The sequence below is a fragment of the Nelumbo lutea genome, chromosome 5 (genome assembly GCF_056320005.1).
Source record: "Nelumbo lutea isolate HS-2025 chromosome 5, American lotus-T2T, whole genome shotgun sequence".
Classification (NCBI taxonomy): domain Eukaryota; kingdom Viridiplantae; phylum Streptophyta; class Magnoliopsida; order Proteales; family Nelumbonaceae; genus Nelumbo; species Nelumbo lutea.
The window spans coordinates 51,142,579-51,154,347 of record NC_142688.1 but is presented as its reverse complement, the minus strand read 5'-3'; the positions used below and the strand labels follow the sequence as shown (position 1 = coordinate 51,154,347).

Sequence of the window (11,769 nt, the reverse complement as noted above, 5' to 3'; positions counted from 1 at the left end):
AACAAACCGTGGACGGGATGTATTCGCGAGTTTTTGCCGTTGACGATATACTGGGATGTGGATGGGACCCGTCCACGCCATATTGGGGTGTGGGCAGGACCGGTCCGTCCATACCCAATCGAATAGGCCTTCATCCCATGGACAGAACCGAAAAAAAACTAAGATTTCAACTACTTTATCTTGGTATACCTATCTAGTCATCAATGGTTTGAGATCATCACCATATTCCTATCTTTGTATACATATCTATTCACAAAAAAAAAAAAAAAAAAAAAAAAAAATCTATGAGATACCTTGAAATCGTAAAAATATATTAAGTCACAAAATGAAGTAGTGTTTTGGTGCAATACTAGGACGAGGCTACCCTCCCAAGGTTGTTTTTAAGGTAAGAATCATGCAATATATAATTAGATGGTTAAAGATCTTTTATTTTTCAAAAATTATAGTTACTAACTATAATTTTGATGTAAGACTGGTCCCAAGGTTCTTTTTGTTGATGTATTTTTTTTTCTTATAAATTGTAAAAGAAAAGGAATGCAAATTAATATGAAATAATACTTAAAAACAATTGCTATATTTTAATAAATACCTCAATGAATTGTTTTAAATAGAAAATTAAATGTTTTGATATAGGTTTACATAACCTTTACATATGATTAAATAATTTTATAAAACACAAATAAATGATCTTCAAAGGCGGTCATAAGTGCCTCTAAATAAGAGCAACCAATACTTTTAGTGGCAATTACAAATGCTACTACAAAGCATAAGTAGAATTCTTAAAATTACTTTTAGAGGCAGATAAATTTGCTTCAAATTTAATTAAAATGCCTCTAAAAATGTACACTTTGTGGCATTCATACATGCCTCTATATGATGTTTTTAGCCACAATGCTAAACAAGCATGATTATGTGCCTCAATATCTTATTTTTTGAGGCATTTATCCAATGTACCTCTAATTATCAGTCAAATTCCTCTATAACATTTAGAGGCTAAGCATTTAGAGGCAATCACCTGAGTGCCTCTTATTCTTTTTAGAGGCAACTTTTTTTTTTAAAAAAAGACATTTTTTGTTGCCTCTGTAGGTGATTTTTCTAGTAGTGGAAATAACTATGAGTTCTTAGCATATTTCTATAAGCCTCTTTCATTATTAGCCAATTATATTCCGAAGGGAGGGGATTTCACTCTCATCCAAATTTTATTTATTTGTTTTATATTCAAATTATATTTGATTGATTAATTGTGAGAAGAAGAAAATTTTAAACCTAATAACTAAAATAAAATAAAATGCTAAAGTTAATAAAAATTAGTAAAACTTAACAAGCCTTTATCTAGTAACTATTAAAATTAAAAAAATTGAAAATAAAAACACATTTGAAATATAGTTAAAAATAACTAATATTAATAAGATAATGAAAGTTAATAATAAAAAGTAAAAAATACTAAAACTAATAAAATAAACCATTTGCATTCCATATAAAAGTTATAAAAATTAATTAAAATAATAATAATGGTCCAATTAGAAATGTCATAAGACTCCTACTTAGGGATGACCATTTATAACTTAGTCCAACCTAGCTAGAACTACAAATTTGCAAGCTCGTTCAACTATTTTCTTCTGAACTAGGTATGACTCATATTTGCACCAAGCCCACACATATAGTGAGCAAAATGGTTGTAGAAGGATTAGATTCAGATTGGATCCAGCTGGATCCACACTTGCATACGATTATGGAATCTCTAAATCTGCATTCGAATCCAATTATTATGTTAGACATTGCAGCAAATTTAGATTTAATCCACAACCATCTTATTATGTTTAAAATGACCAAAAAATTAAAAAAATTAAAAAAATTAACCCACACTTCAAGTTTTAAGACTTTCAATTCTCCTCGTTAACTCTCTCTCTCTCTTCTTTTTCTCATTAATTCCTTTGATTATCTTTCCTCTTTAATCACCCCATTAACTCTCCCTCCTCCAATCACTCACTCCACTAATTCTCTCTTTTATCAGTTACTCCATTTAATTTCTTAAAATTCAATGAATCATTTATATTTTTTTTATTCTCTCTCCTCTCCTCATTAATCTATTAACCAAAAGCAATTTTTTTTATAAGTGATCATTTCAATCCAAATCAGCCCAAGCCCGCATCAGGCCCACAAATTTTGGGGCCACACTTGGGCATAATACTTTAAGGTCGACGCAGGCCCAACCCTGCCTGTAAGGTTGTAAACAAAGAGAAACTTAAAAATTAGTTAATAAATGTATCATAAGTAGTTAGATCATCTAAAATAATGAGAGAGAGAGAGAGAGAGAGAGAGAGTTCTAAGACATAGGTTCCACCACATCTATCATCGAACCTATTTTAGCATATTTCTATAGGCCTCTTCCATTATTAGCCTATTGTATTCTAAAGAAAAAGAGAATTTTACTCTCATCCAAATTTCATTTATTTGTTTCATATTCAAATTTAATTAGTTATCTAATTATTAGAAAATTATAATTTGAAACCTAATAACTAAAATTAATAAAAAATTATTAATGTATATAAAAGATATTAAATTTTAATAAGTTGTATATATAGCAACTATTAAAAATTAAGAAATTATGATAAATTACAGAGACCCCCTGTCCTACGGGGTTTATGACAAAGACCCCCCTTGTACTTTGTTTTGTGACAAAAATCCCCCTGTACTATGATTATGAGACAAAGACCCCTTCCTATCCTTTCGTTGAAATCCACCATTGCAATATTTTTTAATCCCCATACTACCCTTATAATATCTATTTGGTGAAAAATACTGTTCATCTTCCCCGACCTGAGGATACACGAATAATAGTGGCGGTAGCTGTTGCAGCAGCATCAGACTTCCGAAGTCCTCCCTTTCTCTCTCTCTCCCCCGATCTCTCTTCTTCCCCAACCAGCAATTTACAGTGCTTCCCTATCGCCTCTAATGCACAGGCACCAATATTCTTACAGTAGCTTAGGTCCAAGAAAGAGATGGTAGACAACCTCCCTGCTACCTGTTCCGAGCATTGAATCACTTATTTCACTCATCGACAACTGCAAAGTCTGAAGGGATGTAGAACTTGCAAAACAAATAAGAATAAACCCCAAATCAAGAAATTGGCTAGTAGAACAAAGAACCTGAATGAAAAAGCACTATAAATATCATCTGAAATCTGTCTGTGACTATGAGTTGCAAGGGAGCTATTTAAGTTTTGCATAAAGTAGGAATTAGGATGTAAATGGTGAATGGACAAAGGTGGTCTTCTTACTGGTCTGCAATGAAGGGGAGAAGAGGCTCATTGGGAAGGCCAGACACACAAAGTTTGCGTAGGGAACCACAACTTCTTGTGATGAGCATTTTAAACATTCGATCTACCTGCTCAAGCTGGCACTGGAGGCTCCACTCCTTAATGTCAATCTCTTGCCAGCACTAGGGACCCATTATTGCTCTGTTCCAAGATTTGCAGACCCTCAGAATCACAGTAAGAATTTCCTGAAGAGAAAGATTTTTGAAGATTAGCCCGAGAGCATCGGGTATTCGTTCACCCCAGCAGTGGAACTCACCTCCCTCCTCCATCTAAATTTCCTTCAAAACAAAGGGGAAACAAAGGTCTCTCAGCTTTTCTTCATTAATCATAGGAAGACAAATAGAAATATTTCACATGCAGGACACTACAAAGAAAGCCCTCTTACACAACTAATAGAAAACCAGTGGGAAAATATCAAGAAATCATGACCCAAATGCAAGACCCAAGGAAAAAGTGAAAGATCTATCATCATCAGCAACAACAATATACATCCAATACATAGATAAAGAGATTTTCCTCTCTAAAGAACAGGAATCGCCCACGTATTCCAAATACAGAGGATAGACGAAAAAAGAGAAAGAGAAAGAGATTCAAGCATACATGGTGCATGAAATAGAAGTGAAGAAGATTAAAAAATTACAGAAGATGATGGGTAATAGAAACCAGGCTGCCAACATACAAAAGAAATCATAGAAAAGGGAAGGGGGAAAGAAACACAAAAACCCTTATTCTTCCCCTTCTTTCAGTTCCAGGTCACAATTAATACGCCGTACAAGAAAAAGGAATTTGCTTTTAATGAAATAGAACTTTTACATTGTCTCGGAATAGCAAGCCAGAGGCCCAGATCGCCCGATGGGTGTGTATGACTTTGAGGGGGAGGCAAGTGAATCCATGGGCCACAACGACAAAAAGAGATAGATAAACAGAGTTCAATCAAAATCTCTGCACAAGAAACTGAGCAAGAAACTAAAAGCCTAAACGTGAAAACAAAGCAATAATAAACACCTAGAGCTGCAAGGAACGGAAAACATAGGAAATCAGGAAGAATAAAGGGGAGGAGAGAAAGAGGAAGGGGAAGAAGAGAGATCGGGGAGAGAGAGACAGCTACGGCTGCCATTGGGGAAGAGGAAATGTGTTTTTATCTGAATAGTTATTATAAGGGTATTACCAGGATTAACAAATATTGTAACACGGATTTTAAAGGAAAGCTAATGGAAGGGGGTCTTTGTCTCACGGTCATAGTATAAGGGCGTATTTGTCACAGACTCCATAGTACAGGGGGATCTTTGTAATTTACCCAAAAAATTAATAAAAATTAATAGTTCATAAATTAAAAATTAAAATACATTTGAAACCTATTTAAAAATAACTATATTAATAGGATAATTAATATTAATAAGAAAAAGTAAAAAATCTTAAAAGTAATAAAGCAAACCATTTGCATTCAATATATAAATTATAATAATTGATTAAAGTAATAAAACTAAGAATGATCTGATTAGAAATGTCATAAAACTGCTTCTTAGGGATGATCATTTATAGCTTAGTCTAACTTGGTTAAACCTACAAATTTTGTGCCCTGCATATTTGCATTTGTACTCCTTCCAAACACAGCCTAAGGCTCAGTTAGGAAAGAATATAAATACAAATATATACAAAATAATACAAAATACACACTCTACATACTCTACATATTTGTACTCCTTCCAAATTGAGCCTAAATTATGTCCCCCACCTAAAACTTCCCCTAAAAGACCTCATAATCTCTTTCACATACCCAATAAATCATCTAATTCAAACATCTCTTTCCCTTCCTCTTATCTCTATCCATCTATCATTTTCTATCTTTATATCTCTATACCTTCGATATATAAGCATTTAATTTTTCATCAATGTATGAAAACATTAATGTTTAAGTTAAAACTTAAATATTGAAATAATATGAGTAAACATATCTAAAATAAGAGAAAAAATAAAAAAATAATACAATAAGACAAATAATAAAAGTAAAGTAATAAAATTTAAAAATTAATTAAAAATATTATTACAATTATAAATAATATTTTAATTATAAAATATCTCTCTCTCCATTGCATTTTGGGGACCTACACACCACTATTTGTATTAACGTTGAAACTCTATTGTGTTCGTCAAGTGAACACTCTAACAAGAAATGGGTCAAGAAGATGGCTCTAATGGATTGGATCATTACATAACCCAAACAGTGATTGCCTAATTTAGTTATCAATTAGAATAAACTTTCATTGATCCGAGTTGGTCTACCAAATTTGTTTATAAAATTTTTGAAAATATATCTTGAAAATAAATACTAAAAACACTATTAATTAACAAGTTTTTGTTAATATATAAATTTTAACTGTTAATTAAGTTTTCAATAAAATACTTTATCTACTACAATTTCAGAAAAAAATCTATTAAAAAATCTCTAAATTTTTCTATAAGTTGTGTTAAAATTTCACTGCATAATAAGAAATAAACCCAGGGCCTAAAAGTTGTTATGCATAAGAAAGACGAAGTCCATAGGTTGGGTTATTTGAATACTTGAAAACTATTTAACCCACTAGCTTCAATTACCAATGTAGTTTGATCAATTTGATTTGGTAATGCAATTTTCAAAATAAAAAGAGTAGGATCGGGTACTTTGAATACCCAAAAATTGTCCACTTGCAAGCTTCAATTTCCAATTCATACTGAACTAGATGGATCTGGTTTGTTTGGTTCAACCCAATTATGTAATTTTGAAAACAAAAAGATCAAATAAGGGAATTTTTTACTAAAAATATTTTTTTTAATTAGAAACTAATAGAAAAATCAGAAAAATAAGGGAAGATAATAGAAAATTTATTAAAATATTCGTTAATAAATAGAAAAATGATAAAATAAGGGTACTTTTCTAAAAAAAGATAAAAAATAATAAAAGTAGAAATTTAAATTTTTAATTAACTAATAAAATAAGATAAAATTTCATAGAATTTTTTACATATTAAAAGTGATATTTATCAATAAAATATTAAAAATGAGGAAGCAATTGAAAAGTAAAAGTAAGGGAAATTAAAAATCAACAACTTACTTTACATGATTAACTAATTAAGTAATTTATTAATTAAAATAAATTAAACAACTTACTTTTATTAACTTACTCCATAGTAAAATTAATTTTACTAAATTTATAAAAAATTAAAATTTCAATTGCTAATAAAAAATTAACATAATAATAAACAATAAAAAATTATTAATAGTCCTATAAAATATTATTTTTTAGTTAAATTTTGTATGAATTAATAAAAACATAGTTTAATTAAAATAATGTATTATTTTAAAATTTATAATAAAAAGGTAACAACTCTCCCTAATCCCTTCTAGAGCTTTGTTTTTTTCTTTTTTAGTTTATTAGACAATACATTACTCAAGAATAATGCTAAGATTGATAAGGTGGGGCTTTTCCAGTTTGCCCAATTACAAATGTTCTAAGGCTCTTGTATAAATGTCACTTAACAATGCTTGTGGATAACATTTAATAGTTACAAAACTAATAAAATATAATAACAATAATAAAAATTAACACAAATTCATCTATTAACAGGTAACTCAAAAATAGTTTTGGGTTGATATGATCTTGATACCACTCGACCCAATTCATATTGTCATAAGGGTCCTGCCAGAATTACATGGCAATTGTTATACATATGATGATTTTTTTTTTCTTGAAAAAAAAACAAAAGAAAAATCGCCGTTGCCGGGGATCGAACCCGGGTCACCCGCGTGACAGGCGGGAATACTCACCACTATACTACAACGACTGAGATGTTGTCAAGTGGCTAGGAAGCTTATAATAATGATTTTAGTAACCCTGGGCATTCCAATTTTATTAGCGTTACATAAGGTCTTGAACCTGTTCCGCCCCATTTCCGTTAATCGGGCATTGTGTTAGTGGATCAACCTGAACTCAATGAAGATTGATTCGAATTCAGCCTGAAGGCCCGGATTAATATCGGTTTACAAATTAATCCGATCCATTGAAATCCCTAGATCATATATCAACTCTTAATCCCTTGTGTTAGCAAAATTAAAGATGAATTGAAAATCCAGTCTAACTCGAATACGGAAACACAATATTTTTACTTATACTCATGTACATTTTAATGCATGAATTTTATAGATTCCTATTTTAATTTTTAATGTAGAATGTCAATTGGTTGATTTCTTTTTTTTTTTAAATAAAAAAATGGCCAAATATATGTACAAATTTTCCGATGTTACTGTATAAATGGGTGAAGTTCGGTGCAGATCAAACCCGACACGATTACACGAACCCTGATGGGTTTACCACTAAATACAACCAACTAATTCTGTATATCGTAGTTCAGATGGGAGAAGCTGCATTTTTGTGAAGGCATTGGTTATTAGGGATGTCAAGGGACTCCGAAATTCTGATATTCGATCGATTTGACTGTGAATCCAAATATATCGGATTTGGATGGTAAAAATTGCATCGGATTATATGCTAATTAACCCCATCCCTAGGTTTTAAAAACCAACCCGGAATTGAACTGTTTTGGCCATTGGTTTTTGTGTTAGCGGTTTGACCGTTCAGTTTGAATGGATGGTTTATTCTAACTTAAAAAATAAAAAAATTAAAATAAAAATGGCAAAAACCATTGAACGAGTCAAATGGGTCATTCACTTGAGTCAGGGGATCACATATCAAATCAACGGTTTTTGGCCAAAGACTAGGTTAAGGGTGAAACAGAACTGGTTGCTTGGACAGTTTCCGAGCCGAATGGTCTGATCATCTGGGTCAATGACGGTTTAAAAACACTGCTCCATCTTATCTGATTAAAATTAAAATTTGATTCTTATAAAAATATTATTTTATATTATATAAATACCCAATTATATAAAGTTTATTTTGATAAATTTAATATTTTATATTTTAATACATGTATTAGTTAAAAATAATTAGGTTTTTTCAAAACTTAATTTTTTTTGGTCATTTTAAACACAATAAAAATGTGAATTTGATCTAAGTTTGACATATATATTAATTTTTAGATCAGATTTAGATCCAATGTTTAGATAGTCGATTTGGGTATAGATGTAGCTGTATCTGATCCGTTTGCAGTGGTTATGAATAACTTAGGTTGTCAGTTATTCAATATGATTGATACCACTTGATAACCCCTTGGCCTGTAAAGACCATTTTACTATTGTTGGCCCCAGAGACTCCATCATTGTGGTGGTCAAATCTCTGAAGGTCTAGGAACAGCAATTGCCTCTCAGAGAGAAGAGAGAAGGGGAGGGGAGAGAGAGAGAGAGAGAGAGAGAGAGAGGAAGGGGCGGAACAAGTTAGTCTGGTTGAGCCTATGTAGGGAGGCGGGGAAAATGTAATGTCTCTCTCTCTTGGGGAATTTTAAGTCTTCTCTATTTATAGAGATGTTTCCCCCCAAATGACGTAATGTAAGAGGAAATTTCTCCCAAAGTGGAAAAGTTTGTTATTTGGTAAGATTTGGTTTCGTCATGTATCATTACGAGGTCCCAAGGTTTCAGTTTTCACCCTTCTCCTCGGGGATTGCATGCGAGCACAAGTTTAGTTACAACCCTTCTTTTGAAAACCTCTCATGCCTTAGGCTTTTGCTTGAGGCATTAATGTGTTAGTGTAATGTCGTAGTTTTTTTGTATGCTATATTACAACACTTTGGCACTCATATAAAGCATTGTAGAGTTGTGTTTTGCTACATTGTAGTGTTTTAGTGGCATGTCATTGCAGCATGGGTTGCTCTGCTGACTGGCCAAATTGTGGGACACTAGTGTCTGAAGCCCGATTATGTTCTGTTGTGACTTTGAGTTACTACGTCTTATTGTGAGGATGCCTATTTGTTGTGATTAAGACTTGAGTGGGACTGAGCTATGGGGATTTTTAGGCTATATTAATTGTGGTAAGATGTTTTCCTAGACAATTCTTTTATTATATAAGTGTGGAAGCTTGGTTTTGTGAGTGCGATGCAAGCGCACTGTGGTCACATGTTTTCCTAGTCAAATCTCCATGGGACCTAAATCCATATATTTACATTAGCACCCCTACTTATTTGTACAAGTATTTTTGCCGATAAGCACAATTTTTGTTTGCATAATTTCAAAGGGAAAAGGGTTTAATCATTTTGCAATTTGCTCAATCTAAGGTAGCCCCTGCTTAGGTAGAAGTATTTTTCGTCATTTTATGAAATTTGTGATGTGTGTTCTGAACGTTATGCTTATTTATGATTTTCTTGTAATGCTTTTCTGGTCATTGTTGTGCAATGCATGATGTGATTTAAGGAATTCCTATTAAGGGTGAACATTTATAATTGCAAGATAAGGAGAGGAGGTGTTGACTGTCTCTTTCACGATGGAGTAGCCCTCCACTAGTGATATATAGTTTGTTCTGCTTCTATTAATAATGTAATAGTCATTTTAGTAATTAAAAATTATGAATTCGCATATGACATGCATTATAGAAAATTTAATACATATGATATATTTTAAGCTGAGACTATATATTTTATAAATTATTAATTAATATTTTAATTTACATTTGAAAATTTAATATTTGGTTGACTTTTTAATGTAAAAAATTAAAAATAGTAAATATAAAATAATTGATATAATAATTAATATATAATAGGTGCATATATTTTGTGTTATGGGCTCTTAATTAATGTATTATCAATAAAATTGTATGACATCTATGCATCTTGTTATATTAATTGTAATATAAGTTTTCATATACACCATTAAAATATACATATTTTATGTATTTATACACTATTTGTGGTTATCTTAACCTTAAATTTAGTATTATTAATGCATTTATTGAATTTATATGTGCTTTCATATTTTTCATCAATGTCCATGCATTTCTAAAACGTATCCGTATTCATATCCAAAATGTTTGATACGATATCTAATACCGATACTTTAATCTATACTCATGATTATGCAAGACAGATTGATGGGTACTATAGTCTTGGTACAATACAACAATAAAAACTTCATTCTAGAGATGTGATCAAAAGAACAATAGTATCCCCTTAGCCACTACAATATATAGTGCTCCCATATAGATGCTTTTGAACTTAGTTGTAGTGTCTATCTAAACTAGGATTATCAAAGGCTACTTGTAGAGCCATTGTATAATCAATGTCACATCTGTTTGGCTATCCTTTTCTGGCATATGCTAGAGGTCCTTCATTCGAAATCCCTAGGTGGTTTCCTAATTCATTTAACCATGGTTCTATTCTAACTATTTTCACAAAGGTTTAGGAGATTCCCACTTGCATTCAACTTGAAATTAGCATTTTTTTTCTATTAAATAGATTCTCCTTAACTGCAATGCTGTTCAACTAAATTTCCATAGGAAATTTAAAATTTTTGGCTCTACATGAATCTTTCAAATTGCATTCCATCCTTCATGAGTGATCCTTGAAATTTGAATTGCAAAATTCCTATTACCTTGGTTTTCAAAAGCTACTAAGTAGGCTGACTTAACTGAGAACAAACCATTCTTGTTTGGATTCGACACCAATCTGTCTTTCCATAGATTTTCAGTGAGGTCAATCTACATAATTTTTTCAGCAAGGGTAGGGGTGAATAAAGAGTTTAGTTTTTTCAGGGTTCCATTCCCTGTTTTCTTAGTTTATGAGGTTAGAAACCAAGTCAATGTTGTCTAGCCTTGGTCTTGGACCTACAGGCTTAAAACCATTAACATCTGGGATCCAAGGGTTGTCCCAAATTCTTATGTTAGTTCCTCTGTGAAAGATGTAACCATCATGCTGAATCCATTTTGTATGTTCTAGTATAGAGTGATAAAGCTAGGTGCATCTGGTTAGGGGCAAGTACCGAGATTGACCTGCAATAGCTTAGCCATATGGATAGGTTTGATAGTTGGTTCATGCTTTTGTTAAATGAGATTGGATTAAAAAATTCTGATATCCTAGCTAACTATGCTATCTGCTTATAGGAAATTTGGAAGGATAGGATTGCTTTCTATTATGAAAAGATTGATTATAATCCTTTGGATGTCATCTCTTCTATTCAAAGATTTATAGTGGAGAGATCTCAAAACTTGCCTTTGAGATTGGAAAGCCCGTTAAGAGTTGAGTTGTGTTCAAAGATCACTTCATCTTTTTGGGTTTCACCAAAAGTGGGTTCTGTCAAAGCAAATGTGGATGGTGGGTTTCGAAACCCAAGGAAAGCTTTGTGGATTTTGTTTTTAGAGATTCTACAGGTGTATGTCTTTTTGCAAAGGCTAGTCAAGTCAAAGCTTCTTCTTCTTTGATTGTAGAAGCCAAAGCCTTATTTGAACCAGTGAAAACTACAACTGATTTAAATTTGGAAGCAATGGTTTTTGAATTAGATTGTAAATCTTTGATAGACAGTCTTTTTGATTCTGA

The 11,769-nt window shown here is 31.8% G+C and overlaps 1 long non-coding RNA gene and 1 other non-coding gene across 3 annotated transcripts; both read right to left on the bottom strand.

Moving 5' to 3' along the window:
- Positions 1–2,676: 2,676 nt before the first annotated feature.
- Positions 2,677–4,438, bottom strand: LOC148852347 (uncharacterized). Of its 2 annotated transcripts, XR_016099996.1 has the most exons (3): positions 4,133–4,418; positions 3,388–3,597; positions 2,677–3,090 (listed from the first exon to the last, which is right to left on the bottom strand). It is a non-coding gene; the product is annotated as an uncharacterized LOC148852347 (long non-coding RNA). The 2 variants fall into 2 exon arrangements; XR_016099995.1 differs by lacking the exon at positions 2,677–3,090 and having other exon boundaries at positions 3,153–3,597; positions 4,133–4,438.
- A 2,630-nt stretch (positions 4,439–7,068) lies between these two features.
- On the bottom strand, positions 7,069–7,140 carry TRNAD-GUC (transfer RNA aspartic acid (anticodon GUC)). Its single transcript has one exon. It is a non-coding gene; the product is annotated as a tRNA-Asp (tRNA).
- Positions 7,141–11,769: the final 4,629 nt, after the last annotated feature.